This window comes from Protopterus annectens, chromosome 2.part1, assembly GCF_019279795.1.
Source record: "Protopterus annectens isolate FY-2018-M chromosome 2.part1, PAN1.0, whole genome shotgun sequence".
Taxonomy (NCBI): Eukaryota; Metazoa; Chordata; order Ceratodontiformes; family Protopteridae; genus Protopterus; species Protopterus annectens.
Window position 1 is genome coordinate 822,335,767 of NC_056729.1, and position 17,930 is coordinate 822,353,696.

Consider the following 17,930-nt stretch of genomic DNA (forward strand, 5'->3'; position numbering starts at 1 on the left):
CTTGTGTGATTTCAGTCTTCTCTTCTTGACTGTTTAAGTTTCAGATATGTAAACTTTCAATAGACTGAAATAGACCACTGGTGCCATACACCACATGGCTCTTCATTTTGATTTCTGAATGGGGACCCTTCAGTGCAGACTCTGCACATCATCCTTGTATCCAAGTGAGGTCTTCCAGTTTCCACCTACATCCCACAAATGAACCAATAAGCTTCAAAACTGCCCACAGATATATAGGGTTCCTACTGTATTAACGACAGCTTAGGTTGTCGAATGCTTAAACATCGACACCTAAGTGTTGAAAGCTTACAATAGCAAACGGCCACATAATCGAATTATTTCCTCGGGAAAGAATTTGTGTGGCCATTAATCAAGGATTTGCCCTTTCCCCAATGTAGAGCGATCTCAGAGTTGGTATATTTAGTTAGGAGTGTGGGAGGCACAGCCCCCCACCTACTATGTTTGGGTGTGTTTATTTTGTTTACTGATGGACACACAAATTCTTTCCCGAGGAAAGAACTCTATTATGTGGCCATTCACTATTGCAAGCTTTCGACGCTTATGTGTAGATGTTTTAGGATTTGACAACCTCAGCTGTTGATATAATATCGTGTGTGTGTGTGTGTGTGTGTGTGTGTGTGTGTGTGTGTGTGTGTGTGCGTGTGTATTTTTATCCTGTGACAGAATGCAATTCCTATCCAAGATTAATTTTTCTGACTTGTACCTTAGGAGTGCAAAGCTTGCTCTTTTGTGACCCCGAACTGGATGATCAGAGAACAAATGCCTGAACATTTTTTCCTATGGTAACTTAATTTTCCTTTTGCTTATATCTCACAGCATCAAGGACAGCAAAAATTGAACTGTTTTTAAAGTCAAAAGCACCAACATAAAAGTCATTCAGAATATGACAAATCAATGCTGCATTCCCTATAACCACCAAATGGACAAAAGTTTTACTAATTACAAGAATGTTTTCTGTAGAGTGCTTAACGGTACACATTATGAAGGACAGACTACCTACTGGTACACATGGTTCAGAATGGGGACCTCCTTTACATTTAAGGTTATACACTGTAAACTACTCTAACATATTGATCACTTTCTGGATGTCCAAAATGTCTGATGAATATCTCTTACCAATGGCTCATGGTTGCCTGAAATTCAAATCTTGTATAAAAGTTAAAATACATAATACTTCATAAAATTAAACACTCGGAACAGAGCACATTGCATGTGTAAGAAAATGATTCAGAAGCCTTTATTTACAAAAGCTTTTAAAAACAAATACTCTTTGCAAATAAATTCTTTTTTTTTTTCTTTTCTCTTTTTTTTTCTTAAAAAAGGAGCACCAAGTTATAAAACTTGGTGAAAAGCAAAGAACACATCTGGTAGTCTGGGCAACATGGAAACATTTTTGGAAATCTGCCTTGGTCTGCTGAACTGAACAGATGTATTAACAACTTTACATACCCTGCCATGCATTTCATGGTTTCAGACAAGTATTAGCTATTCATTTTAACAGTCTTTCTGCACACTCGTAGTGTAACCATGTAACCAATGTTGAAAAAGTACAGCTTTGTAAGACAATATACAACATACAATGTAAAGATCAAGCAAAAAAATCAACAGTGAAAACACATACAAATCAGCATTGATGTGACTTTTAATTTGGGATAAGTTACTTAAAATATGTTGGTGACTCAAGAAATGTATTGAAGTATTAAATACATTTAGAATTTTATCATGTCTGCAACCAGTGCAAACTGTTTTATTTTTTTATATAAATTCAGCAGGCAATAATCAACCCACCATGAAAAGCACTTTGTGGGCTGAGAAGAACTGTTATTTTATTAATTCACTACAAAATACTGAGCTGTAATTATTCAGTTTGTGCAAAACATTCAGAAGATACTGCATCCTGAATAAAACCAAGATGACTCTAGGTAAAAAGGAATACTGCTGGGGGGGCTGAACTCTACACTGTTGATTATTCTAACTGTACTATAAATACTATAATCCATCTGAAAATAATACAATGCCTTTTTGCTTGAAGAGCACGATTACAAAAGATGATTTCTTGAAGGATGAAAGGCTGGTTTCAACACTTTGATAGTAATATATAGCAGCATTCTGAGAAACAGAGAAGCATGAGATGGGCAGTACATTTAAGGCCAGGCAGTTGAGAAACAATCATTGGCTCAGTAGTTTTGCTTTTTGGTTTAACATGTACAACCAGTACTGCAGTGTGCCAGTCATTTTTGAAAACATAAACCTGTAACGGTTCAATTGATAATTACCAATATTTATATGCTTTCTATCTAAGAACAATTGGTGGTGAACATTTCAGATAAAACAGAGGATCTCTGTCACTCCATAAAGTGCAAATCTGATGGTCCACAATCCTGAATAGCTAAAACTTCTGTCTGTTTAAGCACTACACATGAAATGAGGACAAGTAATCAGCATACCAGTACTTTTCACTCTGAAGTCAAAATCAACAGGTGTACTGAACACCTGCTATGGTTAAATTAATCCTCTCTCTGTTGAACATACTAGTCTTCACAAAGATCAAATTTTGGTTAGCGGCCAGATTTACCCCATACATTTTTCTGTATCAAGACCAAAGCATCTGGTGGGCATAAATATATTTACAACACAAAAGATGAGAAGAAAATGTCTCAATGTTTGGGGGAATATCTGTATTATCCAACATCTTCAATCAGAGATAAAATCTATATACAAGCCCATGTAGCCCAGTGAAGCACTTTATGTCATGATTGTGGCTTGCTGGCTTCTTCCTCATATGCATTGCCTGTGCCATTCTGTATATAAGATGAGCCAGATCCAAGACCGTACAAATGTCCACAGTATTTGGCATCGTCAATATGATCTTCAAAAAACATCTTTAAAATAAATAAATAAATAAAAATCATTATATGGCAGAAGAAATATTGAACTGTTTTAAACATTTGGATTTATTTACCTAAACTGCACAAAAATTAAATCTCCTGGCAGGATGTCTACATAAATTACATAGTACTCTGCATGCAACTATCCAACTATCAAAAGAATCTTACTTGACAATACAAATACCTCACCTTCCAGTTTTCTCCATTCTGTTATCATTAATCAATTATTCTCTCCCAGGATAGCTTTACTCATGAACTTGGACAGTGGCACAGCATTAAATGGAGAGGCAAGACAGTACAGCTGTGTAAGTAATCTTAACACTACAATAGAGCACTGCTGCAGTAGAATAAGCTATATAGGTCCTATCCATTGTAACCTGTAAGATCAGATTTTATTTAGATATACTTTGTTACACAAAAATACAGTATCCTCTCTGCGCAAGTCTAGAAATGCAGCCATGATAAAGCAGATCTTTGTTTTACATTTTACATGCAGATTCAATAAAAAAATGAACGTTTTGAAAACCTTCAGTCAAGAATACTAATAAGAATAAAAATGCGCTAACAGAATGTGCAGTACATTAAGTACAAACAGGCTTGGGAACCAAGGTTAAAGAGGTGTGCAGAAATTCACAGGGTTTTTGTATTATTAGGAGATACTTCAGACAGGGAGTTAATTAGTTTGGAGTGATAAGCAGAAAGTTACTGCAGTGCAGTCCACAGAAGTTTGGCACAGAAGCTGAACATTGAATGCAGAAGTCAGGTCAAATATCCAGCATTCCAGAATATTAATTATATTACTCAGGAGGAAAGTAGTATGAGTGAAGAAACTCCAGACATAATAATTCAGTCTATTTCAGTTTAATAAGCACTGTTATTGCAGACAGTAAGATTTGACACTAAGTACAGAAATTACAGACAATACAACCAGTGCAGAAGCTACGGACATTATAATTCAGTATATTTCTGTCTGTCAGTACTCTTATTGGAGACAGTAAGATATGATTTCGATAATGTTGACATCTACCTCCACTGTACATAATAAAGCAAACATTCTTAAACGAACTAGCGTATGCAGACTTTTACTCTGAAAGGTAAAAGAAGATTTGGCAGATAAAGAACAGATTGGCACCTGTTCAGCACAATCCTGCATAATTAACAGATGAAGACATTCATTCCAGCCTCATTACAGTTTCTTTCAATTATTTCCAGTTCAATTCAGTATTCTACATTCTTTTCAAATCTTAAACTTAGGAAAGCTGGCTAGTTGTGCAAAGGCAATTTCCACCCCTCCAACTGTCAGGGAGCTTGAGGGGAGCACCATATAAAGACAGCTGGAGCATCAATTACCTCAGAACAATTTCTGCTTAGGAAAGGAGGCAAAAGCCCAGAAACAACCACAACAGTAAAAAAGAAGTTATGTACTCACCATAACGTTCCATCTGAGTAGATACTTCATTTGCCCGCAACCTGTGGGTAGTCGGATCCGACCTCGGATCCGAACCGGCAGCTTTCCAAGCTCCAAGATCCGAGCTCCTAGCTCCACCCCCCCTACCCATAATCCCTTACTACCAACGACATTACCTCAGATCGGTTATTTTGCCCCATAGGCTAAAGACGGAGAAAAAAATCTCCAAGTAACAATACCTTACCGAGGTTCGGGGGTCGGTTGCAGACAAATGAAGTATCTACTCAGATGGAACGTTATGGTGAGTACATAACTTCTTTATCTGAAGTAGTTACTTCATTTGATCTGCAACCTGTGGGACAGAGTCCCCAGCTTACCTAAAGACCCTGGGTGGTCCCTACGGAAGGATATTCCGAAGCACCGCGGAGCCAAAGGAAGCCCTACTTCTGGAGATCATGTCCAGTTTGTAATGAGAAATGAACGTGTGGGAAGACGACCAGGTAGCTGCTGAACAAATATCGTCTACCGGGACTCTAGACCAAAAAGCCGTCGAGGTAGCCACAGATCTAGTAGAATGTGCCCGCACGCCAACCGGAGCTGGCTTCCCAGATGAAGTGTACCCCTGTCTAATACACTGAGAGTTCCAATTTGCCACTGTCACTTTAGAAATTGGTTTGCCCATGGCTGACTTAGCATAAGAAACAAACAACTGGTCTGACTTGCGAAAATCTTTAGTCCTGTGCAAGTAAAAACGTAGTTGTCTGTGTACATCCAATTTGTGCAATGTGTATTCACCTTTGTTTTGGAAATTCGGGAAGAAAACAGGAAGGTTAATAGACTGATTAATGTTAGCTTCTGTGGCTACCTTAGGCAGAAAAGAAGGATTAGTCCTGAGGGCCACCCTATCTTTGTGAAAAATAAGGTATGGATGCTTAATGCACAAAGCTTGCAATTCTGGAACTCGCTTGGCTGAAGTAATAGCGACCAAAAAGGCCGTTTTCCAAGATAAGAATTTTAATGGCATTGAGGCCGCCGGCTCAAAAGGTGGTCTTGTTAATGCTTGTAAGACCAAGGTAAGATCCCATGGAGGTACTGCCGGCTTAATAGGGGGCTTTAAGAGAAATACGCCTTTTAGGAAGGTCTTGCATATTTTTGCTGATGCCAAAGAATCTACGCCATCCCCCACGTGATAATGAGAGATAGCTGCTAGCTGGACCTTAACGGTGGACAAACTAGTTCCTTGTCTAAAAAGAAGGGACAGGAAGTCCAGGATAGTGGGAATAGGAACCGTAAAGGGATCTAATTCCTTATCCTTTGCCCAGATGGAAAAGCGTTTCCATTTACTTTTGTAGAGCTTTCTGGTGGATGGCTTATGAGCTGCCACCAGAATGGCCTTAACAGGGGACGGGATACCGGAAGTCCTAGCCATTAACAGAACTGGATCAACCAGGCCATGAGCCTGAGGTTGACCAGGTTGGGAGTGTGGCATCTCGTCGGATGCGAGATTAGGTCTGGTCTGGGGTCCAGAATCCATGGGGGAGCCACACAGAGAATGCAGAAAGGGGAACCAGATTTGTCGAGGCCAGAATGGGGCTATGAGAATCACTCTGCTCCCCAACCGACAGGCTTTCTGGATGAATTTCATCATCAGAGGAAGAGGAGGATACGCATAAAGGAGACCGGGCGGCCAAGCATGAACCAGAGCGTCCCTGGGGGATTCCACTCTGTGGGGAACTATCACGAAGTAATCGCTGCATTTTGTGTTTAGGGGAGAAGCAAAAAGGTCGCAGCGAGGTTGACCCCATTTGAGGAATATCTGCTTCGCGACAGACGGATTCAGAGACCACTCGTAAGGGCTGAGAAATACCCAACTTAACTTGTCCGCTAATATGTTGGACCGTCCCGGAATGTGCGTTGCTATCAGAAAGCGGTTGGTGGAAATCGCCCATTCCCACACTCTCATGGCTTCTCGACACAGGGGGTAAGATCTGGTCCCCCCCCCTGTTTGTTTATATACCAGACAACGGACATGTTGTCCGTCTGGATTGCAATAGTCCCCAGAGGAAGAAGGTGATGAAGAGCTTGCAACGCCAAAAGCACTGCCCTCATCTCTAGGACGTTGATATGCAATGCAGTCTCTAGAGGAGTCCACGTGCCTTGGACGGACTTGCCTGCGTAATGCCCGCCCCACCCGAGGCAAGAAGCGTCCGTGGTCAACGTGGCTTTGACTGGGGGAATCACAAAAGGTCTCTCTTCTTTGAGTTCCTGAGCTTGTAACTACCAAAGAAGTGAGTCCCTGCATGCCCTGCTCAGGGGAATCGGCATATCTAAGGGATGGACCGATAGTGACCACTGGACCGGTAGAGTCCACTAACACTCGCATTCGCAGATGGGCATGGAGAGAAAGGCCGATCGCTGCTGACATAGACCCTAGCACCCTCAGGACTAATTCTGCTGGGGGAGCGGTGACCAGTGTAAGAACCACTTTGGAGATCCGAGTATCCAACCTGGCCCCTATGAATTCTAGGGATTGAGTGGGGCACAGGCAGGATTTCTTTAGATTCACTGACATGCCCAAATGATGGAACAGAGAGAGGGCATAATCTCTCGCCACAACCAGTAGATGCCTGTTGGGGTCGGTGAGGAGCCAGTCGTCTAGGTAAGGGAACACCTGAATGCCCTGGCGTCTCAGGTGGGCTGCAACCACTGCCATGACTTTGGTAAACACTCTGGGGGCTGAGGTTAGGCCAAATGGAAGAACCCTGAACTGATAATGACTGGCTCCTAGCCGGAAGCGGAGGAACCTCCTGGATTGTCTGTCCATTAGTATATGGTAGTACGCATCTTTGAGGTCTAACGAGCATATCCAGTCGTTCTCCCACAGAAGGGGGAGAATAGATTGGAGGGTGACCATCCAGAACTTTTCCTTGGGTATGAACAGGTTCAGGGACGAGAGGTCTAGGATGGGTCTGAGGTCCCCCGTTTTCTTTGGCACCAAGAAGAACCTGGATTAATAACCCAACCCGGACTGATCTGGGGGGACGGGCTGGATGGCTCTTTTTCTTAGCAACTCTGAAATTTCCAGAGCTGCGGACTCCCTTTGATGGGGTGGAACATCGGGGAGACGTTTGGGTCTGGGGGGGTGAACGGTATAGTGTAAAGTACAGTTTTGTACCTACCATAAATGTAGATGTCCGATAGGCATGCATCTGCAGTCCTTACAAATGGGTTGTCCTGTCGTCAGGCAGCCCTTCGGTCGGCCGGATTCCAAAGTCTGGGTCTGGCCTCGGCTGGTGTCGCACTTCACCCGACGTCATAGCTGCAGTTCTTCGGGTATAAAGGCATCAGCTGACGCCATTTTCCTCCGTGTTTCTTGCCCCAGATGCCAGGTGCCCTCTAGGAAGGCTAAATTTGGATAAATGCAAATGGTTCCAAATTGTAGAGAGCAAACAAAAAATAAGCATGTATGTACATATACACAAACAAATACACCATAATAGATTCCCCCAGCTAGCTACAAGATGGGCAAATACCCTAGGAGTACCACAGAGGGGAAGGAGGGTGGGTAATCCTGACTGCAGATGCATGCCTATCGGACATCTACATTTATGGTAGGTACAAAACTGTACTATGTCCTTCAAGGATGCATCTGCAGTCCTTACAAATGGGTAGAATACCATAGCCAAACTGGGGGAGGAGGAGAAATAAGATTATGGTGTAGTTAAGATCCCTTGCAAAACAGCAGTGGCAAAACCTGCTCGGGATCTGGAATATAAAGGTAAATTATAATGCTTGGCAAATGTATGCACGGAGCTCCAAGTAGCAGCCTCTAAAATGTCTTTGGTAGCCACTCCTCGTAAAAAAGCTGTGGTAGTGGCTGTAGCCCTTGTAGAATGAGGCCTGATGTTTTCTGGAGTTTTCTTCCCATGGTAGGAGTAACAAAATCTAATGCAATTTCCTATCCACTTAGAGATTGTTTGTTTTGAAATTGCTTTTCCTTCCATTCCTGTTGCATATGCTACCAGTAGCTGGTCAGTTTTTCTATTGCTCTTGGTCCTGTCCAGGTAGTAACGTAATTGTCTATGTACATCCAAGGTATGCAACAGGCTTTCTCCCCTGTTCTGTGGGTTGGGGAAGAATGTAGGTAGGTGGATAGCTTGATTTAAAGATACCCTGGAGACCACCTTTGGCATAAAAGTAGGATTAGTTCTCATGGACACTCTGTCTTGATGGAAGATCAGGAAGGGCTGTACTGCCATTAATGCCTGTAGCTCAGATACCCTTCTTGCTGAAGTGACTGCAAGCAGGAAAGGAGTTTTCCATGATAAGTACTGTAATTCTGCTGTTGCTGCTGGCTCGAAAGGAGTGAGTGTCAACTTTTCTAGCACAAAGTTAAAGTCCCATGCTGGCAATGGTGGCTTCCTAGGTGGCTTTACATTTTTAATCCCTCTCAGAAACTGCCTGAACAGAGGATGTGAGAAGACTGGAGGATCCAAGTTGTATTCTGCTGAAATAGCTGATGCATGAATCTTAATGGAAGAATAGGACAGGCTGTTGTGGAAGAGCTCTGCCAAGTATTCCAGGATGTTAGCTATGTTTACCAGTGACACATTCTCTCCTTTTGCAGTACTCCAAATGAGATATCTTTTCCATTTTGCTGAATAATTTTTTCTTGTTGAGGGTCTGTGAGCCTCCAAGATAATGTCTTTAACCCTTTGAGATAAATCTGGGTTATTTGGTCTTATGCAATGTTCCAGGCAGCCAGCTGCAGTGTTCTCAGGTTTGGATGCAGGGTTTTAAAGTTGTTCTGTGTTAACAGCAAGGGAACTAGGGGCAGAGGCCATATTTGTTCCCGAGACATACTCCTCAGTAATGGGTACCAATGTTGCCTTGGCCAGTCTGGAGCTATCAGGATGATCCTTGGACAGTCTTCTTTGATCTTCAATAGCACCTTGTGCATCAAGAGAAGAGGTGGGAATGCATATGCTGTCAGGTTTTTCCAACTGAAAGATAGGGAGTCCACTTTCCAAGCAAGTGGGTGGTACGTCCTTGTGCAGAATTTTTTCAGTTGGTGATTGTGTGGGGATGCAAATAAGTCTATTTCTGGTAGTCCCCATTTCCCTGTAATGGTTTTGAAGATGTCCGGATGCAGCATCCATTCGTGGGCATCCGTGGTAGTTCTGCTTAGGATGTCTGCTAGTATATTTTCTTTTCCTGGCACAAAAATTGCTTGTAGCTGAATGTTGAAGCTCAGTGCCACATTCCAGAGGTTCATTGCCATCCGGCATAGAGGGTATGAATGTGTGCCTCCCTGTTTGTTGATGTACCACATAACTGTGGTGTTGTCCGTCCTTATCAGCAGTTGACCCTGTCGAAGAAATGGTCTGAATGCCTGAATTGCCAGTTTTACTGCCAGCATTTCCTTTTGATTTATGTGTAGGTGCAGCTGGTCTTGAGTCCATAAGCCTTGTATGCACTTGTCCAGCATGTGTGCCCCCAACCGAGGTCTGAGGCGTCTGTTGTGATGGTCTGGCTTGGTTGAGTGCTGTGGAAGGGCAGTCCCTTGTTTGATTGACAGGCTTGAGCCCACCATTGGAATTCTTGTTTCAGGCATGGAATTATTGGAATTTGGGTTTCTAGGCTGTGCTTGTGCTGAGACCATAAATTCCTTAGATACCACTGTAACTTTCTCATATGTAGTCTGGCATGTGGAATCAATATTATGCAGGATGCCATGTAACCGAGAGCTTGCAGGACTTTTCTTGCTGTTAGCTGGTTCTGCTTTGTTAATGCCATGAAGTAGAAAGGAGTTGCTCCTGTTTTTCTACTGTCAGGAATGCCATTTGTTTTGATGTGTCCAGATCTGCACCCAAGAAGGTTATCCTTTGGGATGGTATCAGCCTTGACTTTTATATTGACTGTGTATCCCAGGGCTTGTAGTAGATGAATGACCCTTTCCAAATCTTTTGTTAATTTGTTTTTGCTGTCCGCTTGTAACAGGCAGTCGTCCAGGTAAGGGTAAATTTGAATTCCCTGAAGCCTGCAATGAGCAATTACTGATGCCAGGCATTTCGTGAATACTCTGGCCGCAGTAGATAAGCCAAAGGGCAATGCTGAGAATTGATAATGCTCTGATCCTGCAAGAAATCTGAGGTATCTACTGCAATTTGGTCGTATGGGGACGTGCAGGTATGCCTCCTTGAGATCCAGAGTTACCAGCCAAGACTCCTTGCCCAGCATGGGAAGAAGCTGCTGTAGGGTCAGCATTTTGAATTTTGGAACAATGAGGTATGTGTTTAAAGCGGACAGGTCGAGAATAGGTCTCTATTGGTTTTCTTTTCTTGGTACCAGGAAGAGTCTGGAGTAAAATCCTTGCCCTTGTTCCATAGATGGTACCCTTTCGACAGCTCTCATCCTTAGTGAGTTATTTGTTCTAGAGCTTCTGTCTTCTGATTTGGAGGTAGGTTTGGCATTCCTCTCTTCCTTGGTAGAGTATGGAAGTGAAACCTGTAACCTTGGTCTATTGTCTGTAAAATCCATTTGTCTCCTGTGATGTAATGCCAGTTTATTGAAAATAAGGCTAGCTTCCCGCCTAAGGGTGCCTCTAGTTGTTCCCTGGTAGGCGGTGCCAGAACCAAGTCACTGCGATTGTCCTGTGGAAGTGGTGGTGGTTGGATCTGTGGCTGTACTTCGCTGGTTGTTCGCCTGCCACTGACGTCCCCTGTAGGCACCTCTGGATTGACCCCTGCCTCTTGAGCGCCTATTCCTGCCTCTCGGAGCTCTGGAGGTGTCTGGAAAGGACCAATTCTTGAAAGGCCAGTTCCTGCTAAACCTTGGAGGCTGGACCTGCAAGAAATCCTTGACTGTCTGGACAGATTTTGCTTTCTCTTCCACCTTCTTCAGCACCTGCTGTGCAGGGGAGCCAAACAAATTGAGCTTATCCATGGGAGCATCTAGGAGCTTTGATTTAACATGGTCTGGTAAGGACTGCTCTTTTAACCATGCATGTCTTCTGATCACTGTGCCAGTCATGGCTGATCTAAAGGAAGCCTCCAGTGCATCATAGCCGCATTTTAAGGAGTGATTACTGACCTGCTGAATGTTATGTACCATTTCCTGTACAGATTTTTTGTCTAATGGTTCATCCGAGGACAGTTTTTTAGTTAATTGGTCTAACATAAATTCCTGATACTGAATCAAGTGGAATTGACAGTTCAAGGCCCTAGCTGAGAGAGTAGCAGAAGTGTAAACTTTTTTACCCCATCTCTCTAAGGCCCTAGATTCCCTTTCAGAGGGGAGGGGGTTTTTAGTAGAAGTAGCTGTTACAGCCTTGGGTCCCTGGGAGATAGTTTCGGGATCTGCAAAAGGGGCCTTATACAAATGATAGTGTGTGTCTGGAACCCTGTAGTACCTATCGGGCTTAGCAGGGGCCGGAGGAAGAGAATCAGGAGCAGTACAAGCATCATTAAAAGCATCATCCACAACAGTAAGGACTGGAGGAATGGCTAAAGGCCTATGCTGTGGCAAATGCAAAAAGGTTCTAAGCCTTTTCCTAGAGTCTGAAAAATCCTGGCCCTGCCATTGAAATTGTTCCCTCATAGCATGCAAGGTTTCCCCAAAAGAAAATTCCTCAGGCGGAGAGGCAGAAGGAATGGACTCTTCTGCATCAGAGTCCTCATAAGGAGAAGAGGGGCCCTCTGGAGGGTTTGAATTATCTGATTCATCAGAGGAGCCATCAGAAGAAACTGGCTCAGGGGGCTCTACTCTAGTCCTCTTCTCTGGAGGTGGGTGAGAGGCCCTGTCTGGATGTGGTTGGGATCCCCGGATCAAAGAAATGAGATCCTCTGCTAGACTAAGCATTTGTGAACTAGAACTAGGCCTGTGAGAGGGGGTCTTAGCAGGCACAGATTTTGTAGTTTTTGCTGCTTTAGTCCTGGCAAAGGCCTTAATCGACATGGATGCAGGAGGGCTAGCAGCTCCACGTGCAGGGGTAGAAATATCCAAAGGGATAGTATCAGATAAATCCTGTGAACCTGCAAGAGCAGGTGGGATTTCGGTAGCAGATTCAGCCAGGCTGGATGAGGCCTCGGTAAGTGGCAAGCTTTCGGCCGAAGGAAGAACCGTGGACTCTGTTTCAGCCAAAACCGAGACACTCGCGGTAGGCTTAACCGCGGTTTCGTCCGAAACCGCGGACTGCGAGTGTCGGTCCTTTTCCTTGCGCTTTTTAGAAATTTGCGTAGTCGGAGGATCCGACGGCATAATGTAAGCAAAATCGGAGCCGAAAAACTCTTCAGCAAATTCCGACCGACGTCTAAGCGTCCGTCGGTTGAAAGAAGCACAGGCTAGACAAGCTGCTACATCGTGGTCTGGGCCTAAGCAAGGTAAGCAGTAAGAGTGGAAATCTTTATGAGGTATTTGTTTCCCACAAGTTAAACAGTTATTCACTTTTTCTGACATCGTCTGAGGCAAGAAAGAGTCAGCAACGGGGTACTTAGCTTTTTAGAAGTCTTCGGTACTTGTAGTAGTAATCTCTGGTTCTGACCGACCGGCACTTGCGAACAGCTTCTGCTTCGGGCGCCACGCGGCAAGAAAGACAGAGGAAAATGGCGTCGGCTGATGCCTTTATAGCCGAAGAACTGCAGCTATGACGTCGGGTTAAGTGCGACACCAGCCGAGGCCAGACCCAGACTTTGGAATCCGGCCGACCGAAGGGCTGCCTGACGACAGGACAACCCATTTGTAAGGACTGCAGATGCATCCTTGAAGGACATCCTCTGGATATAATCCGGAGCATCCATCGATCCTTTGTAATGGACTCCCAGTCTGACAGACAGGTGCTCCGATAATCACCCCCCCCGACTGCCTCCAGAGAGGGACAGTCGGGCAAGCCCTCAGGGCTGTTGCGCGGGTCTGTCCGAGAAAGGCTCTCTAGACCCGAAGTTACGCGGCCCCCCTCTGCTTCTGGGCCGGCGTCCACCTTGTCCTCCTCTGCCTCTAGAGGACGACTTGTCCGCAGCAGGACGGGATTGCTGAGATTTATGGAACCACAGCTTCTTAGCTTCTTTTGCCCCCCTCTGATTCCTGGAGAAGGATCTTTGGGGGCTAGAGAAGTGGACTCCGACGGCTGACAGCGTTTTCCCATCCTTTTCGCTTTGGACCAGCGTGTCGCGAACTGTTGAGCCAAATAAGGCCGAACAGTCATAAGGGGCGTTCGCGAAGGATGCCTTAAAGGGTTCCATGAAGTCACAAAGGCGGAGCCAGGAGTGACGTCGCAAGACCACTCCAGCTCCGCTAGCTCTAGCGGCTCCTTCCGTGGCATGGGAAAGAAGCTGCATAGATGTGTTTGATATGGACTTTAGAGTGGCCATTCGAGTCTCAAAAAAGTTTTTGTCTGGGACCGACATGGACTCCGGAGGGGCTGCAGCGTATTCTTTAATTAAGTCACGCTGTAGCCTAATGGTGTGTGCCATGTAGTTCAGCAACCTTATGGCAAAGGTCGCTGAAGCAAACATCCACTTTCCAATACGGTCCAATGCCCGGGACTCCTTGTCCGGCGGATGGACCTAAGAACTTTCTTGGGCAAGTTCTTTCCTAGTGGCCGCCGCCACCAACATAGCATCAACCGGCGCGCCTTTGGACCAAGAAGGTCTATCAGAGGGAGGGCTGAGGACCTTGTCTGGGCGTCTAGGGATAGGCTCCACGGTGTCGGGCTCCTTCCAAGCCGTGGTGGTAATTAAATCCACCAAGGGGTCGGCTGGGGGGGACACCCAGGAGGTAGATGGGCCTTCCTCAAAGGCCTCCAGAAATACAGACTCGTCCAGGGAGGGCTTTTGGGCAGACCACTCCCCTCTTATACGCAACATTTCCATGATGTCTCCGAAGGAGACATCTTCAGGGGGTGATCTTGGGGAGCCCTCCGTATCATCCAAATTCGTATTCGTGGTAATGGACTTGGGGGGAGTCCAGGTGCCTCCTTTTGCACTGACGCTTCAGAGGAGCCTCTTCGGTGGGACTGTCCGAAGAGGGCTCGTCCGCAGGGTGGTGCTCCTCCATAGGAACCAACTGGAGGCTTTGGGCAGGCTGTCCAGATGGACGAATGATCGAAGACCGACCCTGATACAGTGGGGGTACGGGTGGATCCGAAGGCCCGGTCGGGGACCTGGATGACCTCGACAGTACCCTCTCCACTACCTCAAAAGCCGAGGGAGATTCACTGTCTCCAGCCTGAGAAAGTAACCTCCTTGGCTCCGAGGACAGGATCGGGGTCGGAGCCGAAGCAATCGGACCCGAGGCAGTGGTGTGCTCCAACCCAATCGGCGCCGAAGACACAACCACCCCCTTGGATCCGATGCTCAACCCTCGACCCCGAGAGCTCAGATCCGACAAGCTCGAAGGTATAGTCGGCGAAGACACAATCGCTATTGGCGCCGATGTATCCCCGGGTCCGAAAGGGCCTGGATCCGACAACTCCGAGACCCGAAAACGGGTCGGAGAAGGAGCGATCGGGGCAAAAATGGGGGTTGCACTCCCTCCCAAAGGGGGGGGGGCAAGAGCATCGCCATCTGCATCTGGGTCTGTAGAAATCTTCGCATCATCCGATCCATGTCTGCTTCAGAGATGCTTCTTGTAGACCGCGAAGAGGCAGTCGAGGCAGGCCGGGAGGGCCGCCTCGAAGACCTCAAGGGAGACCTATCTTCCTCCTCTGGCTCCGGAGTAAAAGAAGGTGAGCGGAGCCGAGAGGACGAGGATCCGGAGACCCTCACAGGGGACTTCAGGATTTTTTTCAGGCGGAGCCGAGGGATGAGACTCGGCCCGCCTTTTTGAACTGTGACCCTCTCTGTCTTTGTGCTTCTTTTTCTCCCTGTGGGAAGAAGCACTAGACTCCACAGAGCTGGTACCCGATAAGGGAGGTTGAGTCCCGGGTAGAGCTAAGGGAGTAGCCGGCGTCGAAGCTACAGGAGTAGCTTGAACCCGGCTGGGAGAGGAAGAAGAAGCTGATTCCTGAGGGAGTTTTCCCACCAGGATCAGCTTGTTCTTCCTGTCCCTGAGTGCCCGAGGGTTGAAGGCCGCACATATCTGGCAGGCCTCCGAAAGATGTGTTGCCCCCAGACACAAAACGCACTGAGTGTGGCCATCAGCTGGGGAAAGCTTGTGGCCACACTCAGCACACTTTGAAAACATGGCCTTAGATTCAGCCATAAAAATTCTCTCACACACACACACCCAAACACTAGGGGGGGAGGGGGAGAAATAAAGTTAAACTAAGGGAAGATTAGCTTTTATTTATTTTTTTTTTTAAAGGGTTTTCAAGGGCTTGGTATTTAAAACACACACGCACAAATTTTTAACTAAGAAAAAAGTCTATAAAATAGAACAATCTCACCAGGCCAGGAGCTCTTCACTATGAAGCAACCGTCTTTAGCCGGTTCAGATCCGAGGTCGGATCAGACTACCCACAGGTTGCAGATCAAATGAAGTAACTACTTCAGATCTATATACAAAAGGGTGTATACTTCCATACCCTTCCATGGGAATAGGAAAGCATCTGTCTTCTAGGCCAGTTTGCAAGAAGTCATGAAGGAGTATTTCTTTACCTGACTGCTCTGAAAGGAGGCAAACAGATCTACATGAGGTGATCGCCATAGTTGGAGCAATTCTTGGAAGAACCCAGGGTGAAGTTTCCATTCATATCCTGTTCCTGCTGAGCTTGTCTGCAATCAAGTTTTGCCCTAACAGAATGTACGAAGCTTGAAGAGTCGAGTTTTAGCTGAGTTGCTCTCTCCCAGGTGACCACAGGAAGTTTGTAAAGAGGCTAAGATCAGACACCCCCTTATTTATGTACCACAACCCTGTGGTAAAGCTCTGTGTAAACCTGCAGCAGTTCTGCGGATTGGAAATTAAGGCTTTCAGAGTGTCAGTCACTGCAAACATCTCTCAGTCATTTATGTGTTTCTATCCAGCTTGAAGATTCCATAAAGCTTACACTTTTACTCTACCTGAAGTTGCTCCCCAAATCAGGTCTGATGCATCTATAACAACAAAAGTGGGGGGTTGGGGGTAGGGGTGGGAGAGAGAATGGGAGACCTGGATAGCAGGAGATTTGGTCTATAAAACATAGAACCTCCCTCTTTACAAATCCCAGAACTGGGATTTGAAAGGACAAAGGGTGTAGTTGATGAATCCAGATCGATACGAGGTACCACTGCATTTTCCTCATGTGGAGTCTGGCTAAAGGAAACATGAGAATCACTGATGCACATGCTTCAAAATCTTAAGAAATCCCTTCAGACATGTTATTTTAGTTGGAAAAATTCAGGCAAAACTAAAACATCTCTACTTTGGAGGAAAGAAGATTCTTCCCAATTCAGAATCTAACAGACATCCAGTGAATGCACTTATGTGAGAAGGGATGAGATGAGACTTCTGAAAGCTGACCTGAAAACCCAGACTGACTAGATGAGTCGGAGCCACTGCTAATGTTCTTGACAATTGGCAAATGAGTCTGTAAAGATTTGGCATGTTACCAAATTAAGAATAACGGGAATGCCTTGAAGTCTGCAATAAGAAATGACTGGGAATACACACTTTGTGAATATATTTAGCGCAGTGGAAAATCCAAAGGATAAGACAGAACTGATATGTAAGCAAGATGCAGCAAATTATAAATGGCCTGAACCATTTGCCAGTGGAATGTGATGATAGGTATTCTTCAAATCTAATTACCATGAAAGCTATAAAAGGTATCAGAGGTACAAAGGACTGAAGGGATAACATTTTGAACTTCAAAATCTTGACAGATTTAGAAAGGAAAGATCTAGTAGAGGCATCCAGGATATTTCTCTTTCTAGAACTGGAAAGATCCTTGAATCAAAGCATTTGGCCAAGTGGCAATGAGGTACTGGTTCACAGCTGATCTTCTGATTTCATAAGAGGGAGGAAAGAGACAGAGTTGGTTCACTGAGCAAGAAAGAACCATTGGAATGGAGGGAGGGATTTCTATTACCAAGTATACCTTTGCTAGATTAGATTTAAAACCCATTTGTTTCCCCCTCTTTTTCTGTGTGCATGTCCTGTGGGGGTTATGTTTTCCCTTTTTTCAGGAAGTATGTAGCACCAGATTGTAACATTCTGGTGCTACAAATGAAGATAAAGCCTCAACGTAATGGAGAGACTGCCAGGGTGAGAAAAGGAACAGCCTGAGCAGGCAACATTCATGGTGACTCAGAGGACTATCCTTTACATTTTGATGCTTTTCCTTTCTTTCTGCATCATCCTTGCCATTGCTTTTTAAAATCCTGGTTGAAGGATATTTACTTAAACTACTTAATGGAAAAGAGAGCTGCCGAGGAAAGGAAATTTCTATTTGGCCTGAAAAAGGTGGGTTGAAAAATCCGAGTTACCCCTTGAATCAGTTTTCACCTTTCTTTCCATTCCTTTAGGATCTCAACTGCAAAAATGCCAAAGAGAATTTCCTTATCTAATGGAGAAATTAAAATGCCAATCTTAACATCTTCAGGAAGGTTTTGAGAGTGAAGCCAAACCAATCTTTTCAATACTGATCCAAAAGTGGCAGCGATGGAAGAATCATCATCATCAAACTTTAAAATATGCTT

General features: G+C 45.0%; 1 long non-coding RNA gene across 1 annotated transcript in view; it reads right to left on the reverse strand.

The window, feature by feature from the left end:
- Positions 1-1,234: 1,234 nt before the first annotated feature.
- Positions 1,235-17,930, reverse strand: part of LOC122794256 — a 66,044-nt gene continuing 49,348 nt past the window's right edge. The window contains exon 2 of the long non-coding RNA XR_006363626.1: positions 1,235-2,903. This is a non-coding gene — a long non-coding RNA (uncharacterized LOC122794256). The remainder of the gene's footprint in view (positions 2,904-17,930) is intronic.